This window comes from Sus scrofa, chromosome 3 (genome assembly GCF_054392235.1).
Source record: "Sus scrofa isolate SSC_HxYL_T2T_F1_AM1 chromosome 3, Sscrofa_HxYL_maternal_Yorkshire_Landrace_v2.0, whole genome shotgun sequence".
Taxonomy (NCBI): domain Eukaryota; kingdom Metazoa; phylum Chordata; class Mammalia; order Artiodactyla; family Suidae; genus Sus; species Sus scrofa.
In genome coordinates this window covers 76,535,035-76,562,213 of record NC_139385.1, presented here as the reverse complement: position 1 = coordinate 76,562,213, position 27,179 = coordinate 76,535,035, and the positions used below count along the sequence as shown (strand labels likewise).

Sequence of the window (27,179 nt, the reverse complement as noted above, 5' to 3'; positions counted from 1 at the left end):
GAATAGTATGTAGCTGTTTCAACTTTTGAAAATAAGCACACATTTATTTATTCCAAAAAGGTAGTCTATCTCCTAGTAAATCAGTCAATACTGTCAAAAAGAAATATTCCTTTTATATTTTAATGTCTGTTTTTATCTTGATGCATTTCTGTCCTTAATATGCTATTATACAACTTAACATGGAATCAGTATTTGGAGGAGTTTAGTAAATTAATAAATATCAACATAGTTTATGTACACTCTGTGATTTAAAAAATAGAATTCCTTTTTTTTTTTTTTTTTGTCTTTTTGCTATTTCCTGCGGCATATGGAGGTTCCCAGGCTAGGGGTTGAATCGGAGCTGTAGCCACTGGCCTACGCCAGGGTCACAGCAACGCGGGATCCGAGCCGTATCTGCAACCTACACCACAGCTCACGGCAACGCCGGATCGTTAACCCACTGAGCAAGGGCAGGGACCGAACCCGCAACCTCATGGTTCCTAGTCGGATTCGTTAACCACTGCGCCACGACGGGAACTCCAGAATTCCTTTTTAAAAAATTTTTCTAATTCTTCTTCCACCATTTATAAATGCTCCCTTTTTATTTATAGGCCGTAATTTTGACCATTTTCACTCTCCTAACTTGTTTTCAGTAATATAGCTGATTTCCATCAACCCAGTTGGACCTTTTTTAATGTGTTGGTTTTATGCTTAACTAGCAAATGAACAGATCATGTTATTGATGACCATATTTGAAAAATGTGATTTTTAATAGGAAAATTTTCATAAGCTACACAGTATTGCAGAAATATCTAGAAATAAGACATTGTGTCTATCTGTTTCACTAGGTCTACTTTATGCTTTTATCATGAAATCAAAATTTTATTAATGTCAATTTGGAAATATTAAAGAATAAAGAAAAGATTTTGAATTTCTTGTTATAAAATTATTGAAATAGAAAAAGACAACTATAGTAGTTGCAATATATCCATTGAATTTATAGGTCAAATGCAGGAAAGTCAGTCCATAACCTCTTGAGATTAAGAAGTGTTGGCACACAGTGACTTTCTTGGCAGGAGAACCTATAAATATGACATTCTTTTCTTGGAAGTGAAGTAGTTGAAACAAATTCTTTTGGATAAAGAGAAAGGATAAAAATGTTGAATTTTCCATCAGGTGGGAGATTTCTGAGATTAGAAGATAAATCTATTAGTTTCTTTGTTGGATGTGAGTACAAAGCTGTTCTGTAGCATAGAAGATATAGATAGACAAGTTGGCTTGGTGATAAGCAGTGTTTGAGAGTCCAGGGACATAGCTACACAGGATTTCAGTGACTTGTTAGGAATGTATAATAACTTCAGAGTTATTTCATGGCAATACTAAGAAGGTGGATTTTTCATAGGGTATAGGATGGAGATGGATCATTTCTTAAATTCTGTAGGTCACACAAGGAAAATGCTTAGCAGGTTTTTAGAGTTCAAGGGGCCTAACAAATATTTCCCTGGCTTTTTTCTTTCTTTAAATTCTGGGTGGAGGCCCAAGCTCAGCTAGGCAGACATTAGATTAAGAAGCAAGTGGCTGTCAATTAATAGAACATGAGTTTGCTATTCAGGGAGGGGACAATTGTGCTTCAATTTGAGCGTAAGAAAAGTGGTTCTATTTTATTAGAAACAGTCTGGAGCTTTTCAGAGAGAAGGTAAAAGGAAAGGAAACTTCCCATGTGACACAGTGGGTTAAAGATCCAGCACTGCTGCAGCTGTGGCACAGGTTACAACTGTGGCATGGGTTCAATTCCTGGCCCAGGAACTTCCACATGCCACGGACGTGGCCAAAAAAAAAAAAAAAAGAAAGAAAAGAAAAAAGAAAAAGGATGAACTTATGTTGAATACCTACTTGGAAATGGTTGTTTTTGATAATATGGAAATTAATATCAGAACTATTAATAGGCTGCTAGTAATATCATCCATGTCTTGATGAATGCTATGGCATCATATATGCAACGCTGTAGCTATGTTTCCATTATAAATTCTTTTTTAAAGTGTGTAACACCAATGAAAATATTACAGATCATGCAGACTAATGTTTTCCTCTGGTTCCAGGTATCTGCGTGATATTTAAACTGTGCTTCATTGAACACCATTGTTTTAGAGGCAGCATGTTAGCTGCCATATGCATTTTCACATTCTTTCTTTGGAAAGAGAAGAGAGAGAGGTTTCTAAGATTAGAAGATAACTCTGCTAGTTTCTATGTTGGATACCAGTACAAAGTTTTTCTCCTTCCCTGCTGACTACAGGCTGTGTTCAGTTATGGTAAGAGGATTTACGACAAGTGATGGAAGCAGCTTACTGAGCAGTAAGATAGAAAAGAGCCTGGATCCATGACATGAAGTTACCATATCAGTATGAACTGCATCCATTCCCACTGTTACATGAGAGAGGAAAACCTCATTTAATCCCTTGCTCTGTTGACTTTTGTCATAGCAGCTGACCTGGTATCCTAACTACATCCACACCTTAAATATCAATACACTAAAATGACAAAATGGTGAAAACAATACTTTGTGTAGTTGGAGGTTATCTTTTTTTCCTTTTAAAGAATAATGGTTTATTGATTTTTAGAAGTGAATCCATATACCCACAAGGAGCAAGGATCTCTCAAGTGAGTAACTCCCAATTTAGGCAAAGGGTGGGGTTGGGGGGGTAGACATGTGTGATTGGAAGTGAAATAAGTACTCAAGCAGGTTTAAATTAAGCTAGAGCTGGAGTTCTCTTGTGGCCCAGAAGGCTAAGGATCTGGCATTGTCACTGCTGTGGCTCTGGTTGCAGCCGTGGCACAAGTTCAGTCCCTGGCCCAGGAACTTCTGCATGCCATGGGTGCAGCCACAAAAAAAATTAAGCTATGGCAATAATAATAGTAATAATGATAATATCAATAAACATATATAGTAATTATAAGCACTCAATATGTGTTAGATACTATTCTAAGCCATCTATTTATTTACCCATTTAATATTCCCAGTAATCCTGTAGGATCAGTACTAATAGTATCCATATTTAAGACAGGAGGTATGTGTAATTTAGGCACATGGCTAAGATTACCTGGCTAGTTAGGAGAAGAGGTAGGGTTTTAACCTAAACAGTCAGGCTCAAGCCTCTACTCTTAATTTGGTTTTCTTTTTGAATATAAAAGACTAATTTGAGTGTAGTAGGGGTGGGGACAGCTTATGCAGTATTGTTTTTATCATGTGAGTTCAGTTACTATGTATATTATACAGGTACATGTTCCCTCTCAAATGATACCTTTCCTTGAACTGTCTGTTATTTCCTCTCAATCCCAAATTACAAAGAATTGCTGAGGTCTCACATTCTCAGATGTTTTAAAATCATGTCTCAGAGAGTAGCATTTGAACTATGACTTAAAACAACTTAGAACCCACAGGGTGGTTTCCTAGCAAGCTGTATCGAAACTTCTGTGACCTTATAATAGACAAACTTAATAGCCTTTTTAAAATATTTAAAGTTTTATTCAACACATTAAAAAATAAAATAAGTAAAGTTTTATTCAACATATCATTGCAGTAATTCTGAATAAATTATGAAAATAAACTTCCTTATTATCCCTTTATCCACTAATTTCTTCTGTTCATTTATCTATAGATACTCATTCAATTCTTGTTCATATGCATATATACTTAAAATGGATACTAAGGAGTTCCTGTCGTGGCGCAGTGGTTAACGAATCCGACGGGGAACCATGAGGTTGCGGGTTCAATCCCTGGCCTTGCTCAGTGGGTTAAGGATCCGGCGTTGCCATGGGCTGTGGGTGTAGGTCAGAGGTGCGGCTCAGATCCTGCATTGCTGTGGCTCTGGCGTATGCCGTTGGCTACAGCTCCGATTAGACCCCTAGCCTGGGAACCTCCATATGCCGCGGGAAGCAGCCCTAGAAAAGGCAAAAAGACAAAAAAAAAAAAAAAAAAAAAAAAAAAAAAGGATACTAAGAGTGGTGTAAAGATGTTTCTTTTTGATTGCTTTACATTTCCCTGCTGCCAACCAAAAGTTGGTTTAGAACAGACATACATAACAAATTAAAACCTATTAAGTGTTTCAAAGGGGGAGCAGTCAAGTAAACAATTACATATTAACTTACGGTAATAATCTCCATGTGAATTTTGATGCAAAACAAGGGCATAACCCTGGCTGAAGAATTTTCCATAATGATGGCATTTATATGATCTCTCTCCTTCGTGGCTTTTCTGCTGTTAAAAAAAAGGTGACAGTTTCAACCCAAGTACTTTCAGTAATCTTTATAACTCATGGTGTCATCCAACTATGAATTCTGTAATGCATAATGAGCTGAGATCTCTGGCTTTGCGACATCCCACATTCATGTCATTCATAGGGAAGCCTCCTGATATATGAATTCTATGATACATAGGTGGGTGTTCTGTTTAAAAGATTTTCCACATTCAGGACTTGCATAAGGTTTCTCTCTGGTAGGGTTATCTTTTACCTAATAAGCCTACAGACATGAAAAAATATTTTTTCACACTGATCACATATATCCATTTTGCCTCCAGTATGAATTCTCAAGTCCTCAAAAACAAACAAACAAACAAAAAACAAAGAAAAGAAGGAGCTAAAAGCTTTTCTTCATACTTCCACATTCTTTACATTAGTAGGTTCCTCACCAGTGTGATTTATGTAATGTCGGTGTAGTGAGAACTCCAGCTGTGTACAGGCATCCCTCATTTTAGCATGCTTCATTGTATTGTCTTATTTTGTTTTGTTTTTGTTTCTTAACATGTTTTTTGTTTGTGGCAACCCTGCATCAAGAAAATCTATCAGTGCCATTTTCCCAGCAGCATTTACTTACTTTGTGTTTCTGTTACATTTTGGTTAATTCCTAAAATATTTCAGACCCTCCATCAGGATATATATACACACACACATATATTTATTTATATTTATATATAACTGGCTGAAAACTCAGATGGTGGTTAGCACTTTTAAGCAGTAAACTTTTTTTTTTTTTTTTTTTGTCTTTTTTGCCATTTCTTGGGCCGCTCCCGAGGCATATGGAGGTACCCAGGCTAGGGGTCGAATCAGAGCTGTAGCCACCGGCCTACACCAGAGCCACAGCAACGCAGGATCTGAGCCGCGTCTGCGACCTACACCACAGCTCACGGCCACGCCGGATCGTTAACCCGCTGAGCAAGGGCAGGGATCGAACCCGCAACCTCATGGTTCCCCGTCGGATTTGTTAACCACTGAGCCACGACGGGAACTCCAGTAAACTATTTTTTTTTTTTTTTTAATTTTCCCACTGTACAGCAAGGGGGTCAGGTTATCCTTACATGTATACAGTAAACTATTTTTAATTAAGGTATGTATATTGGTTTCTAGGTGAAAATTCTATCACACACTTAATAGACTACAATCTTGTATAAATAGGACTTTATATGCACTGGGAGACTAAACAATTTGTGACTTGCTTTTTTGCGGTGTTTATTTTATTGCATTGGTCTGGAACTAAACCTGCAGTGTCTCTTAGGTATGTCTGTATTCTTTACATTCATAGAGCTTGTGCCTTTATTTATACCCTCAGATGTACCAAGGGATGATCTATGAGTAAGCGAGTTATCACTATCATTTATGCTGGAGTTCTTGCAAATTGAATAAAATGACTGTTCTAACAAAAGATTTGACTCTATTTATTTATCTGCCTTACATAGCTTTTCTGGTGTCTGCTAAGCTAAATCATGTTTTAAACTTTTAATACTTGAGTCATATTTACAGACCTACTCCTTAAGCGTAGCTAAGCAGAAAGAATATGGTCTCCTCGTATTTACCCTTTTCTGTAGACTCTCTTAAGTAATTTCTTTCGAGTGAATGCAGCTGGCCTGAAGTGTCTCACCTCATTCTCTGAATAATTGTTCAGCTTGTCTTTACATTTTTAGACTCTTAATGATAGATGTAAGAAGTCATTTTAGGCCATTTCTTCTATTTAAGCGTCATAGAACTTTTTATCTTCATAAGTGTTATTATTGTTATTATTATTATTTGTCTTTTGTCTTTTTAGGGCTGCACTTGCAGCATATGGAAGTTCCAAGGTTAGGGGTCTAATCAGAGCTATTGCCTCCGGCCTAGGCCAGAGCCATAGCAACGCCAGGTCCGAGCTGCATTTTTGATCTACACAATGGTTCACGGCAACGCAGAATCCTTAACCCACTGAGCAAGGCCAAGGATCGAACCCACAACCTCATGGTTTCCTCTGCACCATGATGGGAATTCCCATAAGTGTTATTATTGAATGTTGATGATTTAATTTCAACTGCAATCTCTCAATCTGGCCAGGTCTCTTGGTGACTTCCTTTCTCTACCAGCCTTGGTTATTCTGCATTTTCCAGCTGGAGGATTTACATCTCTCTGGAAAGCCTTGAGGAAACCAGGTCCTTATGTTTCTCAACATCACATTTTTGTAAACAATCTGTGAGCAGTGTACAGCAGCTCTTACTCCTCCGTGGTGTAGTTCACAACCACATCCCTGAAGGTCACCCGTGCCTGGAGCTAGATAGTTAATAACTCAGCTTCTGTTCCCTCCTCTTTTTTTATTTTATTTTTTTGTCTTTTTTCTTTTGAGGGCTGCACCCTCAGCATATATGGAGGTTCCTAGGCTAGGGGTCCAGTCGGAGCTGAAGCCACCTTTCTATGCCACAGCCACAGCAATGCTGGATCCTAGCCTCGTCTGTGACCTGCACCACAGCTCTTGGCAACACTGGATCCTTAACCCACTGAGTGAGGCCAGGGATCGAACCTGAGTCCTCATACATGCTAGTCAGGTTTGCTAACCGCTGAGCCACGATGGGAACTCTCCCCTCCTCTTTCTTGATTAACTAGAGAGACCTGAAAATGCAGCACTTCCCTTTGGCCAGGTGCACTTTGACTTGGCCTGCTCCCACTACCTACACCTGTTGAGTGGATTCATGTGTGCCATGGTCCAGCTGTTGCATCCCTCTCCTTGTCACCTCCCTGCCCCACTCTCAGGTACTCAGGCTGACCCATGCCAATCTAGAAATGTCTTTTAAAGAAAAGGCTGTTCATGTTGATGAAGATCTTTCCTAATATGAAAGATCTACATGTCATACAAAATATAATAACATTTTAGAACTCAGATCTGCTTTACCCACATAAAAACTAATATTTTAAATTCCCCTTTTTATATATCAGTTTACTCACCTACAAAAAAGTAGGACATTTATAATATAGGGATTAGAAACCTGGTCGAACCAACAGAGTGGTTTTTAAAATAACAAACCTAAACGTCTTTGGGTGGAGTTTTATTATCTGGTTCCTGTGGTTGCCATAAGTACCCTGTCACTTGGCACATGGGTCAAGGCAGGGTTCTTAAGTTTGGAATGAGCTGCCTGCAGAACCTAAAGCATTTTTTCTTCTTGCTCATCTGGTCTGATTAACTTAAATTAATTGTCATATGGGAGGAATGATTGGTTGAGATCTCTTCAGTCTTCAGTATGACAGAAGACAAGAGAGTTAATATAACGCTAGTGCAAGACCGCAAATGTATGCTCTTTTCTTTCCCAGATAAATATGAACTGTTTCTAAACATACTTCTTAAAAGACTTAGAAAAGAATCTAAAAAGAACTTACTTATTAGCTCAGTGGCTGCAGACATGAATATCTGTTAATTTGTTCTCATAAAAAATACTACGTCTCATACTGCAGCTACAATCGGGGTTACCTCTTGATTACATTTGTAGTAGTTGATCCATCTTCCAAGGGCCCATTTTATTTGGTTTTTGTAACGGTCAGTCTGATGAAATACATGTGGATAAGATGGGGGCTGTCACTGGATGGATGGTCCTGGGTCCTTTAGATCTTTATGTTTCACACTATATTCTGCTATTCCCACTGTTAGTGAAATATATATATATATACACACACACACACCATCTTGAAAGACCAAGGATGAGGGTAGTATCCAAAACTTCTGGTGCCTTTCCTTCTCTAATATTTTATTTGAAAGGCCAGTGAGACAATCTGGGAGTCTCCCGTCTACAGTTATGTTTGTTTCCATTATCCTTTTAGGGACTGGACCAGATTCATAGATGCAGTGGACCTGCTATGGCAAGACTTGAGTTAGGACTTTTCTTATTACTCGACTTCCATATAGCCCCACTCTAGTGGGATGGAGGACATAATGGTGTTTCCAGTCCCTAGAGAGCAATGTCAGTTCATACTATATATCTCAGAGGTCTCCAAATGTCACATTTCCCCCTTTCTGTGCTATGTGGTTGCCTTTATAAATGACTGATCCTTAGTTAATCCCACTTGGAGCTCAGGAAATAGAATGGTCCCTCAGACTCATTCTGTTTGAAGAAAAGGGACCACAATTTTGACCCCTTCAATGGACCAGTCACTCTCTTTCCCTGGAGAGAAAGCATAACCTTGGCAAAGGATCTTCTTGCAGGCAAAGGCAATTTCCAGAGAGGCACTCAAATGTAAGCCACCATAGACATCTCTCCTGGTATCTGGAGGAATGAGTATTTTGGTCCCGAAAAGGGGATGTAGACGGCATACCAGAGCATCCACTCCAAAACTATAGCCAAATTATACTAGCAGAATGCTGTGGAATATAAGAAAAGAAGTAAGGTTGTGGAGAAGGCCTAATAAAATCTTCAAGCTTCACCCTGTACTGTTATCATAACATCATTGATCACATTCATTCATTTATTCATTTAGTACTCCTTATGACAAATACCACAGGTTGTGAGCAAGGTTAGGGATCCTAGTATCGTTTGGATCCTGACTGAGTTCCAAGAACTCTGAAGTGCCTTTAGTCCTTACAGAATGAGTAAAATGATTCTAATCTAATGAACTGATTTACCCGCAGTCATTAGCCTGTACATGAGAGAGGGACAGAATGTGAGTCTGCTTCCAAGGACTGCTGTGCCTTTCCTCCTAAACCTAAAGGTCTTTATGGAGAACTAAACCAAGGTAATTGTCTAAGAAGTAGATAGAGTACATTGGATCTGTGATAATGAGATGATTCAAGTCAGTGGGGATATTTAGATGAACAGGAATTTTTGCTTTAGGAAATGAGAGCAATTTGCAACTTATTCTTACAGTTGTATCTTTTAAAATATTGTGTACTCTTTGACGATGCATGTCTTCAAATAGGTTTTAGTTGTTGAATGGTTGTACTTGATTTGCTGTCTTATTCTTCAGTGAAACATACTGCTTTTTTGTTTGTTTTTGCTTTTTAGCGCTGCACCTGCAGCATATGGAGGTTCCCAAGCTAGGGTTCAAATTGGAGTTACAGCTGCCAGCGTACACCACAGCCATAGCAACACAGGATCTGAGCTGCGTCTGCAAACTACGCCACTGCTCACTGGATCCGTAACCCACTGAGTGAGGCCAGGGATTGAACCCGCAACCTCATGGTTCTAGTTGGATTTGTTTCCACTGCACCATGATGGGAACTCTGAGACATACTGTTAATATAAATATTTTACTATTTTTAGCAAAGGTGGATGGATTTCACCCATTCTTGGCCCTCTTCATAAACATTGAGGTCTGATGGTACATGAAAATTTGTTTGAGTGGCTGAGAATATACATTGAAAAAGGTATTATTATCTTCCTAGATATTAAAGTGAAAGAACATTTCAGCATCATTTGAGGAAAATCACTCAACATTAGTTTGCATTAATTGTTGGAAGTACCTCCTTTAAGATTGCTTAGAGGAAAATTATGTGTGGAGATTCTTAACATTTTGAGAGGACATATGCTACATAATGTTAAAATATAAATTTGTACACTGTATTTCAGAGACCACTGATTAACAGCCCAGGGATAATTCTAGATGTTGTGTTCTACTGAGACTGACACATTTAGTTACTGAGGTAGTTTGGATATACTGGAATCCAGTGATTCTGGATCCAACTTCTGTTAGGTTGTCAGGATTCCTATATGAATGCCCCTACGAAAAATAAAAATAGGTCTTTAAGAAAGGCGACAAAACAGTCCCACAAAAATGGGTATTATTGTTGCTATTTCAAAACTTCCATGGTCTTGGTTTACTTCTTTTTGTTTTCTTTCTTTGAGTTTTGCCTTGTCCTGCCCCAAAGAGGCATGTGACAGAAAATCCAGAGAGCAAAGTGGATATTAAACCTATTGATAATTTGGTATCAGAGAGTTTTAAAAACCACATAGAAAACATATTCATTTGACGCTTGAGTTGACCCTTGAACAACATGGGTTTGAACTGCACAGGTCCACTTATATGCAGATTTTTTTTTTCAGTAAATACCTACCACAGTACTAAAAGATCATGGTTGGTTAAAGCCTGGATATTAAACCACAGATACAGAGTACAGAGTGTAAAGTTATATGGGAATTTTTGACTTGAGTGGCGGTTTTGGAACCGCCCCCCAACCCCCTGCATTGTTCCTGGGTCAGTTGTACTTGCCTGTCCTCATTTTAAAGATGAAAACCGAGCGTCCTTGTTGTGGCTCAGTGGGTTAAGAATGCAACCTTGTGTCCATGAGAATGCATGTTCAATCCCTGGCCTCACGCAGTGGGTTAGGGATCTGGTGTTGCTGCACGCTGCGGCATAAGTCACAGATGTGGCTAGGATCTGCTGGTGACTGTGGCATAGGCTGTTATCTGTAGCTCTTATTTGATTCCTAGCCCAACAACTTTCATATACCTCAGGTGAAACCATAAACAGACAAGTTGAAAACCGGAAGAGTCCCTCAAAGGCCAAGGCCCCGTGTCACTCAATTGGTTAATAGTTGGGTGTAGTGCTCTTGTTGCCTTAGTGCCCATTGCTTTGTGACTTAATATTTTTGTAAGCAAATTGGACTGCAAAGCAGCACAGTGCTTTAAGCTATGGATGAGACAAACAAACAAAAAACCTGTTCCTATCTCTCTTCTTTTTTGGTAAATTTAATTGTGCCTTTTCAAGAGCAAAATGTGAAAACTGTTGTTTTAAGGGCACACATTGGAGTACAGAGTAGCAGAGAAGACAGCCAGCATCCTGTCTTCTGGGCCTCTCCCTCCAGTGTGTCCCCTTGAATTGGGGAGGCGTTGAGTGCTGGGAGGGAGAGGTGAGGGTGAAGTCAGCATCCATCACACTGAGCAATGAAAGAGAGTTTTACTTCAAATCTCCCATTCATGCTGTAAGTTTCAATAATTAATATGGGTTTATTACTAATTTAGAAAAGGCGATCAGCCATCTCATTTAAGAAGTCACTTGTATTGTTTTAACATGTGGCCTGCTCTATTTCATTTGAGTTGTGTCTGAACATAAAATTCTATGTTCAGACCTTGAGAAGAATTTTTTTTTCATGTGAGAAACAGATTTGTATCAAGCCGTGTCCTCTGTCATGGATGGAATTCTGACTAGAGCATTGGTCCTCTTGTTGGTTATGTGTTGTTTCCACTTGACAACAGTATTTCACATTAGGCTTTGCCAAGGTGAAATAATATAATAATTACTCAGAAGATAAGAGGAATGCTTATTCTTGAAACACAGCTCACTGTGCTACCCAGTGACCTTGACCAAATAAGAATTTCATGCATTTCTTTTCAAAGACTGAGCTAAGTAGACAAATGGGGAAAATGTACATCTTTTCATTGGCATTTTGAAAGATTTAATTTCTCATTGAAACTTAAGAGAATCACTTGCTCTGATACCTTTCTGGCTGTATAAGTTGGTCCATTACAGTTTTTGCCAAGGTCTCTCTTTTTTGAATCCAATTATTGTTTAAAATACATTAACCTTAATTTTCAAAGAGAAGGGGACTATAGTTCTTCCTTGTGTTCTTGCCTTATTTTTTCTGATTAAGTAGTGCATTATCCTTTATATAAATAAAACACTGACTTATCATTAATATGACAGGTTCTAAGAGTTAATTTTCTAATAATAATGAGAGATGCTATGTTTGTATCCCCTTAAAATTCATAGTTGAAATCCTAATGCTCAATTTGATGGTATTAGAAGGTGGGGCCTTTGGGAGGAGATTAGATGGTAAGTGCAGAGCCCTCGTGAAGGAGATCAATGTCCTTATCAAGGACAGAGAGCTGACTTGTACCTTCCATAGTGTGAGGACAGAGAAAGAAGTCAGCAGTCTGTGACCGAGAAGAGGGCCTTCACCAGAACCTGACCATGCTGGCATTCTGACCTTGGACTTCTAGCCTCCAGAACTGTGAGAAATAAATACCTATTGTTTATAAGCTACTCAGTCTGTGATGTTTTGTTATAACAGCCTACACGAACAAAGACTATAGTTTGCAATTGAGCTGTTCCAATTCTTTAATTTAATGCAAATTGCCACCATTGACAAGGTTTTATACACTTGCCTAGAAAGTTGGCAGGGTTACAGCAGAGCCTATGGCTGAGGATTAGGGATATTCTTCTCTGTAATTCTATCTGGGTCACAGAAAGTTTGTGGTGGCAACCTTGACCTCCCTGGCAGAATGCACAATTATGTGTACTGACCAACTAGCCCATTTATTCTTGGTTCACCATACATCTGAAAAGTAGGAGACATGGCTGACCTCTTGGTCTAGAGCATCTTCAACCATACATGGTTAATGATGGCGTCTTGTGGTGCTTGAAATAAAACCAGTCCCCGATAGAGTCCTAATTACATATTTATGTATAAATCGGGCACTTGAATGATGTGTGACCAGTATGTGCTCTGAAGCTATCTAGTGCTCGAATCTGCCTCTCTGAAATGCAGTTTTTGGTACCCCAGCTATTTGCTAAGGCAGAAGTAGCCAAGTGTTAACATCTCTTGCTTTTTCCTGTGTAGAATTGCACAATGAAATGGGCTTTGAAACCAGACTAGCTTTTAATACTGACTCCACTAATTATGTTAATTATATAACCTGTCTTTGAGTTACCTAATTCCACTTTTTAAATCTGGAAACAGGGGTGATAGATTGATAGATAGGTAGATATGGGACTATATGTATATATATATTTGTATACATTTTATATAGTATATATATAATCATAAAATGTTGGTTTTAGGATTATATGATAAAGCAAGTGTTTGGAACTGTTAATTTTTATTGGAGGAAGTCAAAGAAGTCAAACTACCTAATTTTTAAGAATGCAATGAAATCAGAAGGACCTGATTTCACTGAATTTACCTATTTATCTTCTGGGCTGAGTCACCTTTCATGGATGCAGTCTGATTCTTCAAGATCTTCAGAGAGGAAAACTCTAAAGCCATTTTAGCAGACTATTCTAGAATCTGGCACCACTCCTAGTCAGGGAACTCTTTCTCATATCTAACCTAAATCTCTGCTGCTGCTGAAACTTAAATTCATTTTTCCTTGCAACTTATGTTTATTATGCTCACATTAACCCTAGAAATGAATTTAAATAATGATTTCATTATCCCTACACTTTTTTTTTTTTCATCACCTGAAACCTTTGCCAGTAAGGAGAGTTCAGGGCCACAGGTATCCCTTTTATTTTTCTATTTTTTAAGTTTTTTTTATTTTTTTGTCTTTTTGCCTTTTCTAGGGCTGCTCCCATGGCATATGGAGGTTCCCAGGCTAGGGGTTAAATCGGAGCTGTAGCCGCCAGCCTATGTCAGAGCCACAGCAACTCGGGATCTGAGCCACGTCTGCAACCTACACCACAGCTCACAGCAACGCCAGATCCTTAACCCACTGAGCAAGGCGAGGGATTGAACCCTCAACCTCATGGTTCCTAGTCGGATTCATTAACCACTGCGCCACGATGGGAACTCCTCAGGTATCTCTTTTAATTTTGATGAATCCAGTTATTTTCTTGCCGTGGATTGTCCTTCATCATTATCAGTGAGAAAACTGGGGACCACATGTCTTGGGTGAGCTGTCAGCATTGGCATTTAAGTCAGTATTCGTGAGAGAGGTCTTAGAGGAGCTAGCAGCAATACACATTTGAAAATTAAATGTAGTTCACTTTATAGGTTTCCTTAGTTTAAAAAACTGACCTGTTTACAAGTCACCTGTCTAGTTTTAAACTCATTGCCTTTCTGATGGTCTCAGTTACAGTTTATGACCTAAAATTTGAACCTCTCTCCTGGGTATGAAAGATTCTTGTCGAACATACTAAGCCCTTGAGAAGATTATGTTAGATGCTTTAGTTCTGGCTATCTGTTTGCTTTCAGAATTATGGTCCTGCTAGTGGTGACATATGTCAAAGGAACTTGTGGTGGAATTAATTTCTTTTCACCCTGCGTTCATATGTACTGATTAATTGCCTTCTCCGTAGCTGTGTCTACATAGGGTTGGCTTCCTCAAAGTGCATTCACACCTCTTATTTTGCCAGGGTACTACTATGGTATGGACCTAATTTGGTGAAAATTCTGGGTTCAGTAGAATTGCCTGTTTAGCTTCCTGGTGAGGCTTGGGCTTGATTTTGTTTTGTTTTGTTTTGGTTTTAAGCATGCAGCTCAATTCACAGCATTGCACAGAAGCTCCACAGTGTTTACACATATCTAGATATAGACACATATCAACATTCACACAGAGACACTCCCACATTTCAGACAAGAATGTAGTTATTAGCATTTTCTAGTTCTGTACAGGTTTTTCTGAAGAAATTTAGATATTATTCTTGGTATGTTTGGGTAGTTCCTTAGGCTACTAAGAGCTTAGTTTGCAATTAAACACACACAGTTGTTACTCACTGCTAAACATGGCACTACTGTGCAGACCGATCCTGCAGTCTAATGAGGAGAAACGATTATACATATATTTCATTAGTAACTATAAATTAGTCAATCACTTTATCTTAATAATATCATTTTTGAATGTTTTCTCTTCTGATAAGGCTCCTAAGAAGTGCCAGAAATCAGATTTTAGGAAAATATTAGTTATTTATCTATCTATGTTCATTAATTAAACAGTATTTATCTAGCCAAGGCATGGGAAAAAACCTAAAATGTCTGTCAGCAGATGAGTGGATGAAGAAAATGTGGTATGGGAGTTCCTGTCCTGGTGCAGTGGGTTAAGAATCTGACTGCAGTGGCTTAGGTTGCTGCAGAGGTGTGGATTCCATCCTCAGCACAGTGCAGTGGGTTAAAGGACCTGGCATTGCCATAGCTGTGCTGTAGGTCCATAGCTGTGGCTCAAATTCAACTCCTGGCCTGGAAATTTCCATATGCCACAAGTGCAAAAAAAAAAAAAATGTAGTATGTATAACAAAATACTACTTAACCATGAACCAAAAAGGAACCAAAAGAACTAAATAATGCCATGAACAGCTCCATGGATACAGGTAGAGATTATCATACTGAGTGAAGGAGTCAGAAAGAGAAAGACAAATACCATATGATATCATTTGTATGTGGAATCTGAAATATACAAATGAACCCATCTATGAAACAGAAGTAGTCTTATGGACAAGAACAGACTTGCGTTGCCAAGAGAGGGATGGAGTAGGAGGTTGAGGATAGCAGATGTAAGCTATTATCCATGGCGGAGATAAACAATGAGGTCTTACCCTATAGCTCAGAGAACTATATTTAGTGTCTTAAGATAAACCGTAATTGAAAAGAATATTTTAAAAAGAACATATATGTGTGTGTGTGTGTGTGTGTGTGTGTGTGTGTGCATCCATACATAAAACTAAGTCATTTTGCTGGACAGTAGAAATTAACACAACATTGTAAATCACCTATACCTCAATTAAGAAATAAGTAAAATGTTAAATTAAAAAACATTTATTTATGGTTTGAAGTAGGTACTTTGAGGGTTTAATGAAGATCCATTATGAATCCTATCCTGAAGGAGATTTTGATGCAATAGGAAAGATAATAAATATAAAATATCTGTTATATAGGGTAGAAGATAATTAGTATCATTTAGAGCTTTGGAAGCTTGGTGTAAGAGGAAGAAATAACTTCCTGTTTGGAGAATCAGCAAGGGCTTATCTGGGACATGAAAAATGACAAGAATTCGGGTACAGTTAAATGGAATAGTATGTGGAGATGTTCCATCCAAAGAGCAAACTAAGCCAAAATTTATATGCAGTTTTGGTGAAAAGCGTGGGAACTCTTCATTTTGATTAAAAACTTGAGAGGGCGGTAAATAAGAATGACCGGCCTGAAAGTGAAGACTCTGAATGCCAAGAAAAGGAGAGAATTAGTTGCAACTGTAGGTTCTTTGTTTAGCATGTTAGAGGTATTGAATAGAGGCCTATCCTCTCCCCCCACTCTGTGAGTGTGTGTGTGTCTCTCTCTGTGCCCTCATCCCTATCCTTCTATCTCTGCCCTGCCATCTTTAGACTATTAGTTCCTAAAAGGTTTAATCTTTGATTTTCATATACTCAGCATCTAATATTGGAGATGCTAAAACAGATTTTGATAAATAAATGTTGAATAATCAAGATGCAAATTTCTCAGTAGTTGAGAGGTTGAGCATGTTTTAGGCTAGTGCTTGGGAAGCTGAAATTTGGGGAAAAATAAAGGCTGGCGTGCTTAGGTAAGAAGAAACATTGAAAAGAGCTGATACTGGAGTTAGAGATTGTTTCTCTAGTCTATGCCGCTAGCTTCTACACCTGGCAGTTTATGCGAACCACCTGGAAACTTTTCAGTCTGATTGATTTCTAAGCTTTATTCTTTGGAGGATATGATTTGGTTGGGATGAGGCCAAGGATCTGGGTTTGAACATGATATTTTGCCAGGTCTGGGAACCACTTATATTGTAAGTAAGATATAATGAGGGCCTGGCGTCATTTTCCTGTGGAAATTGAAGATGAGATGCACTCAGAAAATGTTATGGAGAGAGTTGAGTGAACTTGAGAACAAATTCTTCTCTAATGGTAGGAGAGAATCAAAACTGGCATCAAGCTTTCAATCCTGATCCTGTGAGGTGGCGATGTCATCAGTGTTTAATGTTTGTTGACAGAGATGATGCATTAGGCTTTGGAGCGATAAAGTGAGAGGATCTAGGACGATCTAGGCCAGTATCTTTGTCCAGAAGAAGATTCCAAGGTTACTTGGAAGGAAGGGCAGCACAGAACTGGCGATTAAGAGTTTAAAGCAAATTCTTGTAAAGATGTATAATAATAGTGATTATGATGATAAGATATAAATACTACTAATCATTTAAAAAAACTGCCACTTATATAGCAGGCTGATATTAAGAAATTTGCATACAGTATCTAATATTATCCTTACAAAAACTTTGGGTGATTCCAGTTTACAGAAAAAAAAAAAATTGAGATTCAGAATTTCTTTTGCCTGTGATCAAACAACTTGTGAATGTGTGGTGGATGTTTTGATGACTCCAGCACTCGATACATGACCTCAAAAAAAAAAAAAAACCTTTGTGCCATAGTGACAAAACAGTGAAGGAAGATCAGTTACTTGAGAAAAAAAATGACAATTTGGAGAAAGTTTTTTTTTTTTTTTTTTTTTTTTTAACATCAACTATGGCTTCAGAGAAGTAAATTTGTATTGGAACTTGAGAAAATCTAGTGGCTTTGGTAATTTGGAGGTTGTAGCCACTCCTGGGGTTAGAATTTCAGAGAAGTAGAGATGGGAGAAGACAGGGCATTAGAAGCCTGTCTTCTGAGACCAGGAGAGCTTGAGTGTAGCACCTCTATCAGCAGGTTGGTGTTTATGGAAAAGAAAGAAGAGAAGCCCTGCCTGTGAATGTTCAGGGTGAAAATGTTCACACATTTTACAAGTACAGAAATAGACTTGGAAGGAGCTGATTGTTGCATAACTGTAAAAGTGTCACTGAAATTGGCTTTCATTCAGGTCGCTGGCTTCTAAGGGTAGGAAAAACAATTGGAGAATGTGGCAAGCGTGGATGGTTGGATGGATAAGGATGTGACGGTCTCTTTATACTCTTGCTATTAAGAAGAAAAAGAGGATGGATACTGGAAAGATGAAATAATGGCTTTTCCTAGAAAAGGGATATCTCTTAAGCCTCTCAGTTCCAGAGAATAGAGTGTGAATATGATAGAAAAAGAAGAGTAAGCATAAAATGATCTAAAGAGCGACAGACAGAAGCTGAATTGTAACTATATCCTAGAAGTGCCTCCACAAGAAGGAAATGCTTACAATGAGCTATTTATTCAGTCTCAGGGCTGTACATTGATGGAGAAGGATTCCAGATTTTTCCAAATATGTCCTTGTATTTTTTCCCCAAACTTTATCATTTAAGTACCATTTTCTTTCTTTCTTTCTTTTTTTTTTTTTCTTTTTCAGCCATACCCACTTTGTATGGCAGTTCCTGGGCCAGAGATTGAATCCAAGCTGCAGCTGTGACCTACACCACAGCTGCAGCAACACTGGATCCTCAACCCACTGAGCCATGGTGGGGACTCATTTTTTAGTGAGTTATAACTAACATACCATAAAATTTACCCTTTTAAAGTATACAGTAGAGCACTTTTTAGAATATTTGCAAAGTTATGACACCATCACCACTAATAGCAGAACATTTTTCTAATTCCCCAGAGAGACCCTATACTCATTAATAATTTCAGTCTATTTCCCCCTCCATTCAGCTCTACTACCTGTATGATGCTTTTACAGATTTGCCTATTCTGAACATTTTGTGTAAATAGAGTCAAACAGTATGTGACATTTTGTGTCTAGCTTATTTTTCTTACCATACTGTTTTTAAGGCTCCTTCATGTTGTAGCACTTATCTGCACTTTATTTTTATTTGTGGTTGAGTAGTATTTCATCAGATTTTTATATATCATATTTATTTATCCATTTTTCAGTTGATGGGCATTTGGATTGTTTCCATTTTGGGGTTATTTTGAATAATGCTACAATGAACATTAGAGTACAAGTGTTTTTTTGGTGAACATATGCTTTTGTTTCTCTTGAGTATATACCTAGGAGTGGAATTTTTGTCCAGTGATAATTCTATGTTTACAGAAGCAACTTCCAAACTATTTTGTAAAATGAGTGTACCATTTTACATTCCCTCCGTCAATATATGAAGGTTTCTCCACATCCTTGCTGACACTTATTTTCCATCTTTGTGACTATAGCTATCTTGGTGGGTGTGAAGTGGTATCTCACTTTGGTTTTGATTTGCATTTCCCTACCGATTAACAATGTTGAACATCTGTTCATATCCTTACTAGCTATTATATCTCTTATTTGGAGACATGTCTGTTCTTATCCTTTGCCTGTTTAAGTTCCAGTCTGATTATGATGGTTGCTACCTCCACTTCCTTATTGTTTCTGTTTCCATGAAATATATTTTTTAATCCCCTCACTTTCAGTTTTTGTGTGTATTTAGCTCTGAAGTGAGTCTCTTGCAAGCAGCATATAAGTGGGTCTTTTTTGTTGTTTGTTTGTTTGTTTTCTAAATCCCATCAGCCACACTGTGTCTTTTGATTGCAGCATTTAGTCCATTGACATTTAAAGTGGTTATCAATAGGTATGCTGTTTTGTTACTTGTTTTCTGGTTCTTTGTGTAGTTCTTTGTTCTTTCTCCATCTTTTCGTCTCTTGCCTTGTACTTTGATGATTTTCTTTAGTGGTATACTTCCGTTCTCTCTAGTATTTTTGTATCTATTGTAGGTTCTTGACTTGTCACTATGGTGCTCACATATGTTGACCTTTAACTCTGTTTGTTTTAACCCGGTAGCCATTTAAGGTCAAACATATTCTAAAAGGGCTACCCCTTGGATTTCCCATTGTGGCTCAGTGGTTAATGAACCGACTAGGAACCATGAGGTTATGGGTTCGATCCCTGGCCTTGCTCCGTGGGTTGGGGATCTGGTGTTGCTGTAAGCTATGGTGTGGGTCACAGACACGGCTCAGATCCTGCGTTGCTGTGGCTCTGGCATAGGCCAGCAGCAATAGCTGTCATTGGACCCCTAGCCTGGGAACCTCCATATGCCGTAGGAGTGGCCCAAGAAATGGCAAAAAGACAAAATAAATAAAAATAAAATCGCTACCCTTTCTGCTCCTTTTGCCCACATTTTGTGTTTGTGCTGTCATAGTTTACAGGTTCATGTTTATTCCTTCACTGTTTATTGTAGTTATAGCTGCTTTTACGGTTTTGTTTTTGTCTTTTTAATCTTCATACTGGCTTATTTAAATGGTTGGCCCACAGCTCTTACTGTGGATTTGCCTTTCCTGGTGGGATTTTTCCTTGCTTGTAGATTCCTATTTCTTGTAATAGCCATTTTTTCCACTTAGAGAAGAACTTTTAACCTTTCTTTTAAGGTAGTATTGATGGATTTTCATTTTTGCTTGTCTGAGAAGGTTTTTTTAATCTCTCTTTCAATTATGAATGTTAACCTTGCTGAGTAGTATAACCTAGGTGGCAGGTTTTTTTTTTTTTTTTTTTTCTTTTTGGTGGTATAAATATATCATGCTACTTCCTTCTGGCCTGCAAAAGTTTCTGTAGAAAAATACGCTGATAGCCTTATGGAGGATCCCTTGTATATGACTCTTTGCTTTTCTTTTGCTGCCTTTAGAATTCTGTCTTTATTTTTAACTTCTGTCATTTTAGTTATGATATGTCTTGGTGTGGTTCTGTTTGGGTTCACCTTATTTCGTACCTTCTGTGCATTCTGTCTAGATATCTGTTTCTTTTGTTGGGTTTGAGAAGTTTTTAGCCATTATTTTATCAAATACGTTATTGACCCCTTCCTCACTCTCTCTTCCTCTATAATGTGAATAATTTGTGCTCTTGATGTTACTCCATTGATCTCTTAAACTTTTCTCATTTTTTTCATTTGATTTTCTTTTTGCTCCTCTGATTGATTTCCATTGTTATGTCTTCCAGATCATGTATGTATTCTTCGGTATCACTTAGTCTGCTATTCACTCCTTCTAGTATGTTTTTCATGTAAGTTATTGCATTCTTCACTTCTTAGTTTTTTTTGTTTTTAGTGTTATAATTCCTTGTTAAAATTCTCATTGTGTTTATTCTTTTTCCTAATCCAGGTAGCATTCTTATTACTAATGCTTTGAATTCTCTTTCTGGTAAATTTTTAGCTCTGTTTCATTATTTGGATTTTTTTAGTTTTTTTTTTTTTTTTGTCTTTTGAGGGCTGCTCCCGTGGCATATGGAGGTTCCCAGGCTAGGGGTCCAATCTGAGCTCCTGCCTCCAGTCTATGCCAGAGCCACAGCAGCGCCAGATCTGAGCCACATCTGCGACCTACACCACAGCTCATGGCAATGCTGGATCCTTAACCCACTGAGTGAGGCCAGGGATTGAACCTGCAACCTCATGGTTCCTAGTCAGATTCGTTTCTGCTGCGCCACGATGGGAACTCCTGTCTTTTCATTTTACTTAACTTTTTCTGTCTCTATGAATTTAGGTGAAGTAGTTACCCATGTCTTTAAAGGGTACCTTTATGCGGTAGTGTCCCTAAACAGTCTACATGTTCCCTGTGGCTTTGATAGAAAAGCTGAATTTGATGTAACAGAAATCACATCTTTCCTCAAGGTGCATGGGCAGATTTCACTTTGGTCAGAGGTGGGGCTTTAGATGGAGGGGCTAGAGCTGGAGCCAGATATGAGGTGAGCTTTCCCTCTGCTCAGTGGCTGTCACACCATATTGAGGACAGAGTCAGATCCCAAGTTGATGAAGCAAAAGCCCCATGGGTCAGGTTTGAACTGACTCTCTTTCATTTAAGTGTGTGCTTTCTGCTCTCCCAGAACAGGCGCCCTTACCCCAGAGGGGAGCAGTACTAAAGCAAGAGGGACCTGTGTAGGCTCCCAGCTCTTGACAGGATGTAGGTGGTGGAGTGCCAGCTGTACACTGAGGTCTGGGCTGTCTCCAGGGTATCACCAGCAATGGCAGTCACCGCTGCATCTGGGTCAGTTGTGGAGCCTCAAAGCAGAGAAGGCAATACGTGTAGATGTATTCAGCATGTACTGGGTTGGGGAAATCCAGCTGCTGTCACAGATTGGGATCACCTTTGATGTGCTGCTTATGAAAGCCTCAGCAGTGGCAACCCCCATCAAGCTATGGTCAGTTGCCACCCAGAGTCCAAGTTGCCTCTCCATTTCCATGCTGAGCTCTCTCCCTGGTCCTGGCAGCTCTTACTCCACTGAAGAGATGTGACATGAAGTAAGCGGGGCTGGAGCATTCACTTGGAAGAGCCTGGGGCATGTACTGGGGGAGGTCATGGGAACCTGGGTAGCCACTGGAGCAATCCTCACTCAGTCCTCTCTGACCCATCTTGGGAGGAAGCCAGGGCTCACATGCTTTTCACAAGTGGAGTGCAGGATTCCCACAGCCCTTCTGTTAGTCCCACTAGCCCTCCAACCAGCCGAGTGGGTTTGTCTTCCCTGTGTAAGATTCCAGAATTGGCATGCCTAATATGTGGTTTGAAAAGCCCATCCCCCAAGGCAGCTCCCCATCCCTGCAATCTTACATTTCCTCTGAGTCCCATCCTAGGGATACAGGTCCTGACATGATCACTTGTCTTCCCTTCCTACCCAGTTCTGTGTGCCTCTTTCTTACATCCATGGTTGTACCGGAGTCTTTCTTCCAGTTTCTGGGTAGTTTACAGTGAGAATTGATCCACATGTAGATGTATTTTTGATGTATTCTTGGAGGAAGATGAGTTCCACATCTTTCTACTCCACCATTTTGATTAATTACCCCCACATTTTTAATTTTGATGCGTTTAGAAGCACAAGTGTTTTTAATGTTGATAAGTTCAAATTTACCTTTTTTTTTTTTTTTTTCCATTGCTTGACTTTTCGGTGTCACATCTAAGACACAATTGCCAAATCCAAAATAAAAGGGGTTAGAAGTTCCCCTGTGGGCAGCAGGTTAGGGCTCAGGGCATGGCTATGGCCCTAGCAAGCTACAGTGTGGACAAAAAAAGAAAAAAAAGGAGTTCCCGTCATGGTGCAGTAGTTATCGAATCCAACTAGGAACCATGAGGTTGCGGGTTCGATCGCTGGCCTTGCTCAGTGGGTTGGGGATTTGGCATTGCCGTGAGCTGTGGAGGGGGTCGCAGATGAGGTTCAGATCCCAAGTTGCTGTGGCTCTGGTGTAGGGTGGTGGCTACAGTTCCGATTAGACCCCTGGCCTGGGAACCTCCATATGCCGTGGAAGAGGGCCTAGAAAAGGCAAACAGACAAAAAAAAAAAAAAGGAGTAATCTCCAAAATGTATAAACAACTCATGCAGCTCAGTATAAAAAATAAAAATAAAAAAAATATGTGGAAGTCCTAAGTAGATAGTTCTCCAAAGAAGACAGACAGATGGCCAAAAAGCATATGAAAAGATGTGCAACATCCCTAATTATTAGAGAAATGCAAATCAAATATACATTGAAGTATCATCTTACACTGGTCAGAATGTCCATCTTCAAAAAGCCTACAATAAATACTGGAGAGGGTGTGGAGAAAAGGGAAGCCTCCTACACTGTTGGTGGGCATGTAAACTGGTACAACTGCTGTGGAGAACAGTATGGAGGTTCCTTAAAAAAACTAAAAAGAACTACCATATGATCCAGCAATCCCACTCCTGGGCACATATCCAGACAAAACCATAATTAAAAAAGATACATGCACCTTAATGTTCATTGTGGCACTATTTATAGTAGCTAAGACATGGAAACAATCTAAATGTCCATCAACAGAGGGATGGATAAAAAAGATGTGGTACATATACAGAATGGAATATTACTCAGCCGTAAAAATAATGAAATAGTGCCATTTTTAGCAACAGACATGGACCTAGTGATTATCATACTAAGTAAGACAGGGGAAGACAAATACCATATGGTATTACATATGGAATTTTAAAAAATGATACAAATGAACTTATTTACAAACAGAAATAGACTCACAGACTTCAAAAAGAAACATACGGTTACCAAAGGGGGCAGGTGGTGGGGAGGGCTGGATTGGGGGTTTGGGATTGGTACACTATAGTATGTGGAATGAATGGCTAACAGAGACCTGCTATCTATCACAGGGAACTTTACCCAATATTCTCTGATAACCTATATGGGAAGAGAGTCTGAAAAAGAATGGAGATGTGTGTATGTATAACGGAATCACTTTGTTGTAATGCAGAAATTAACACATTGTTAATCAACTATATTTCAATAAAAAATTTTTAAAAATGACAAAGATTCACACCTATATTTCCTCCTAAGAATTTTATGGTTTTAGTTTTATATTTACATCTTTTCTCTACATTTAGATAATTTTTTATATGGTATGATATTTTTTGTATGGTATACAGGCATTCTTTTGCATGTAGATCCAGTTGTTTCAGTACTGTTTGTCTTCAAAATGCAATTGACCATAAATGTAAGGGGTATTTCTATATTCTTTATTCTTTTTTTTTTTTTTTTTTGTCTTTTTGTCCTTTAGGGCCACACCTGTGGCATATGGAGGTTTCCAGGCTAGGGGTCAAATCGGAGTTGTTAGACCCTGGCATACGCCACAGCCACAGCAATGCCAGATCCATGCTGCGTCTGCAATCTACACCACAGCTCATAGCAACACCGGATCCTCACCCCACTGAGCAGGACCAGGGATCGAACCTACGTCCTCGTGGATGCTAGTTGGGTTCATCAGCCTCTGAGCCATCATGGGAACGCCTCTTTTTTTTTTTTTTTTTTTTTTAGGGCTACAAGTGTGGCATATGGAAGTTCCCAGGCCAGGGGTCGAATTGGAGCTGCAGCTGCCAGCCTACATCACAGCATCGCCAAATTTCATCTGTTATCTACAACCTATATTGCAGCTCGTGGCAATGGATCCTTAACCCACCGAGTGGGGCCAGGGATCAAACCAGCATCCTCATGGATACTAGTTGGGTTTCCTTACACTGAGCTACAACAGGCTCTAGACTTTTAATTCTAATCCACTTACCGATATGTCTGCCTTATGTCAGTGCCATCGTTTTGATTACAGTAGCTTTGAAGTAAGTTTCGCAATAATAATACTTATTTTAAAAAAATATTTTTGGCCACCCTGTGGCATATGGAGTTCCTGAGCTAGAGATCAAACCTCATCTGCAGTTGAGACCTACGCAACAGCTGTGGCTATGCCAGTTCCCTTAACCCACTGTGCCCAGCTGGGGATCAAACCTGCATTCTGACACTGCAGAGACACTGCTGATCCCATTGCACCACAACAGGAATTCCTAAACTGCCATAACACTCAGATTGCCAATTTAAAGTTTGTGTTTTTTAATAATACTTAAGGCAGAATTATTTGCTTAACTTCTGTTCTTGGTTGGTTACTGTGGCTGAAAGTTAATTTTTTTAGTCTCCCTGCCTGAAAACTTGATAGAACTTTGCAGCCCTTAATTTCTCTGAATGGAAACAGAGGAATGCCTAGATGGAGACTACAAGTCTGAACAGAAATTGATGGCTGTGGTCATAGAAATTCTAAGAAAAATAAAATATTAGTCAATATTTCTAGACTATAGTTTGAATATTATTTGTTGCTAATTGGATTATAAAAGTTATTTTAAACTTAACATTTATAAGTTTCCTTTTGGAAAAACATGCAGCATGAAAAGAAAAGCTTTGGATATATTATATTTATTGTATAATATATAGCTGTATTTTCTTTAGCTGTACGCTTGCAGTTATGCGTATGTGAAACTCGCTTGTTGATCAGCCTATCACTTTCCTTTTTATTAATCTGAAAGGATACATCCAGATAAATTTGAGTTAGATGTTAAAAAGCCAGAGTCCTTATTTGATACTAAAATCGTGTTGTGTCTGTGTGTGACAAAGAAAGAACCAGAATACCAATGAACTTATTTTCTAAGGCATTGCTGTTTTCTAAGATATGAATGTGAGTAATAAAAATATTCATACATATACATTCACATGCTAGGAATGTGTTTACTCATGTACAGTAAATTGAGTGTGATGGGTAAAGTGCAAATCCAGCTGACATGATCAGGTATATGATTCATCATATTTTGTAGGCATTGTTTTGTTGTGTGGATTTTGGGAAAAGTCTCATTTAATAATAGGATCTATATATTCTTTCTTTCTCTCAATGTTGTTTTCTCATCTGAGTGTATGTCATTTATATATATATATGAAAAACATAGTCATTATTCTCATGCAATTTACGAAGGAATTCAGAATCATTTGGTCTGGATGGACACCATCTGCTCCCCCCACCCCCCTCCCTGGCGCATCAAGCACTAGGTAATAATATAAGCTTTGTTTCTTTATGACAAAAATAGATTTTTAAAAGTTGTACATGTACCTGTGCACACTAATTGGTTCTGTTTCAAATTTATTGTTTAGGGAAAGGTTATAATTTCACTGTTCAAATTGTATCCCTTTCTCTCAGAATCATTGCTCTTCTCCAGTGGGTTGTGGTCTGTAACTGTAGGAGTAAGGAATGGGACAGGGTCCATATTTGCTCAAAACAGTATTATTGTACTCTATGAGGAAAATAGTCATATGAAATTTGGAACTAATTATGCAAATAGTTATTTCTGAATCTAATTTATGAGTTTCCTTTAAAAATCCTGTGCTAAAGGTGGACAAGCCTTTGAATCACATGTTGTTCTTTCAACCAATAATTATGCTGTGTCACACTCACCAAGTATACTGGTGCAGCATTCATTTACTTTCCAATATACAGACAGCATAATTTGCAGAGTCATCATATCAGATGCAATCTAAGGCTGAATTGAACAGTATGTTTCTGTTCCAGTCTTCATTGACATAGAGGCACAACCGGTGTTGTTTCCTATCGTTGTAATTGTTGAAAACCACATTCAGGAGGCCTTTCTAGAGCCTGGTCTGACCAGAGTGCACCTATGGGAATGGTGCAAGAAGTATTCTTTTGGGTCCACCTCATTTTGGCTCTGCCACATGCAGATTTATGTAGATTTTATATCACCTACTTTTACCATCACTCAAAATAAGAATACAACTACTCTGTTACAGGGAAGTGATAAAGAATGCATTCTGAGCCTATGTTATAAAAAATACACTATTCAACTTCTTTTTATTGTTTTTATTATATAATTTTGAAGATTGAGCTCTTTTTTTTTTTTTTTTTTTTTTTTTTTTGGTAAATGCCAATGACAGACTCAGGTCCATACTGTCTGCAGCTCCATATTCCATAATATAACATCCATGTTAGCGGAAAATTGTCTCCAAAAGGTGAACTAACAATAGTCACTGCTCACTGACACATTTTAATAGAGGTTCCTTAGGAGAGAGACAGAATATT

General features: G+C 38.6%; 1 protein-coding gene across 11 annotated transcripts in view; it reads left to right on the top strand.

Moving 5' to 3' along the window:
• CTNNA2 (catenin alpha 2) overlaps nt 1-27,179 on the top strand; it is a 1,217,074-nt gene that overhangs the window by 27,965 nt on the left and 1,161,930 nt on the right. For 3 of the 11 annotated variants that reach the window (XM_085018819.1, XM_085018816.1, XM_085018814.1), the window contains exon 2: nt 12,100-12,204. The exons of the other annotated variants lie outside the window; for them this stretch is intronic. The gene's annotated coding sequence lies outside the window, so the exon portion shown is untranslated. The remainder of the gene's footprint in view (nt 1-12,099; nt 12,205-27,179) is intronic. 11 annotated transcript variants of the gene reach the window in all.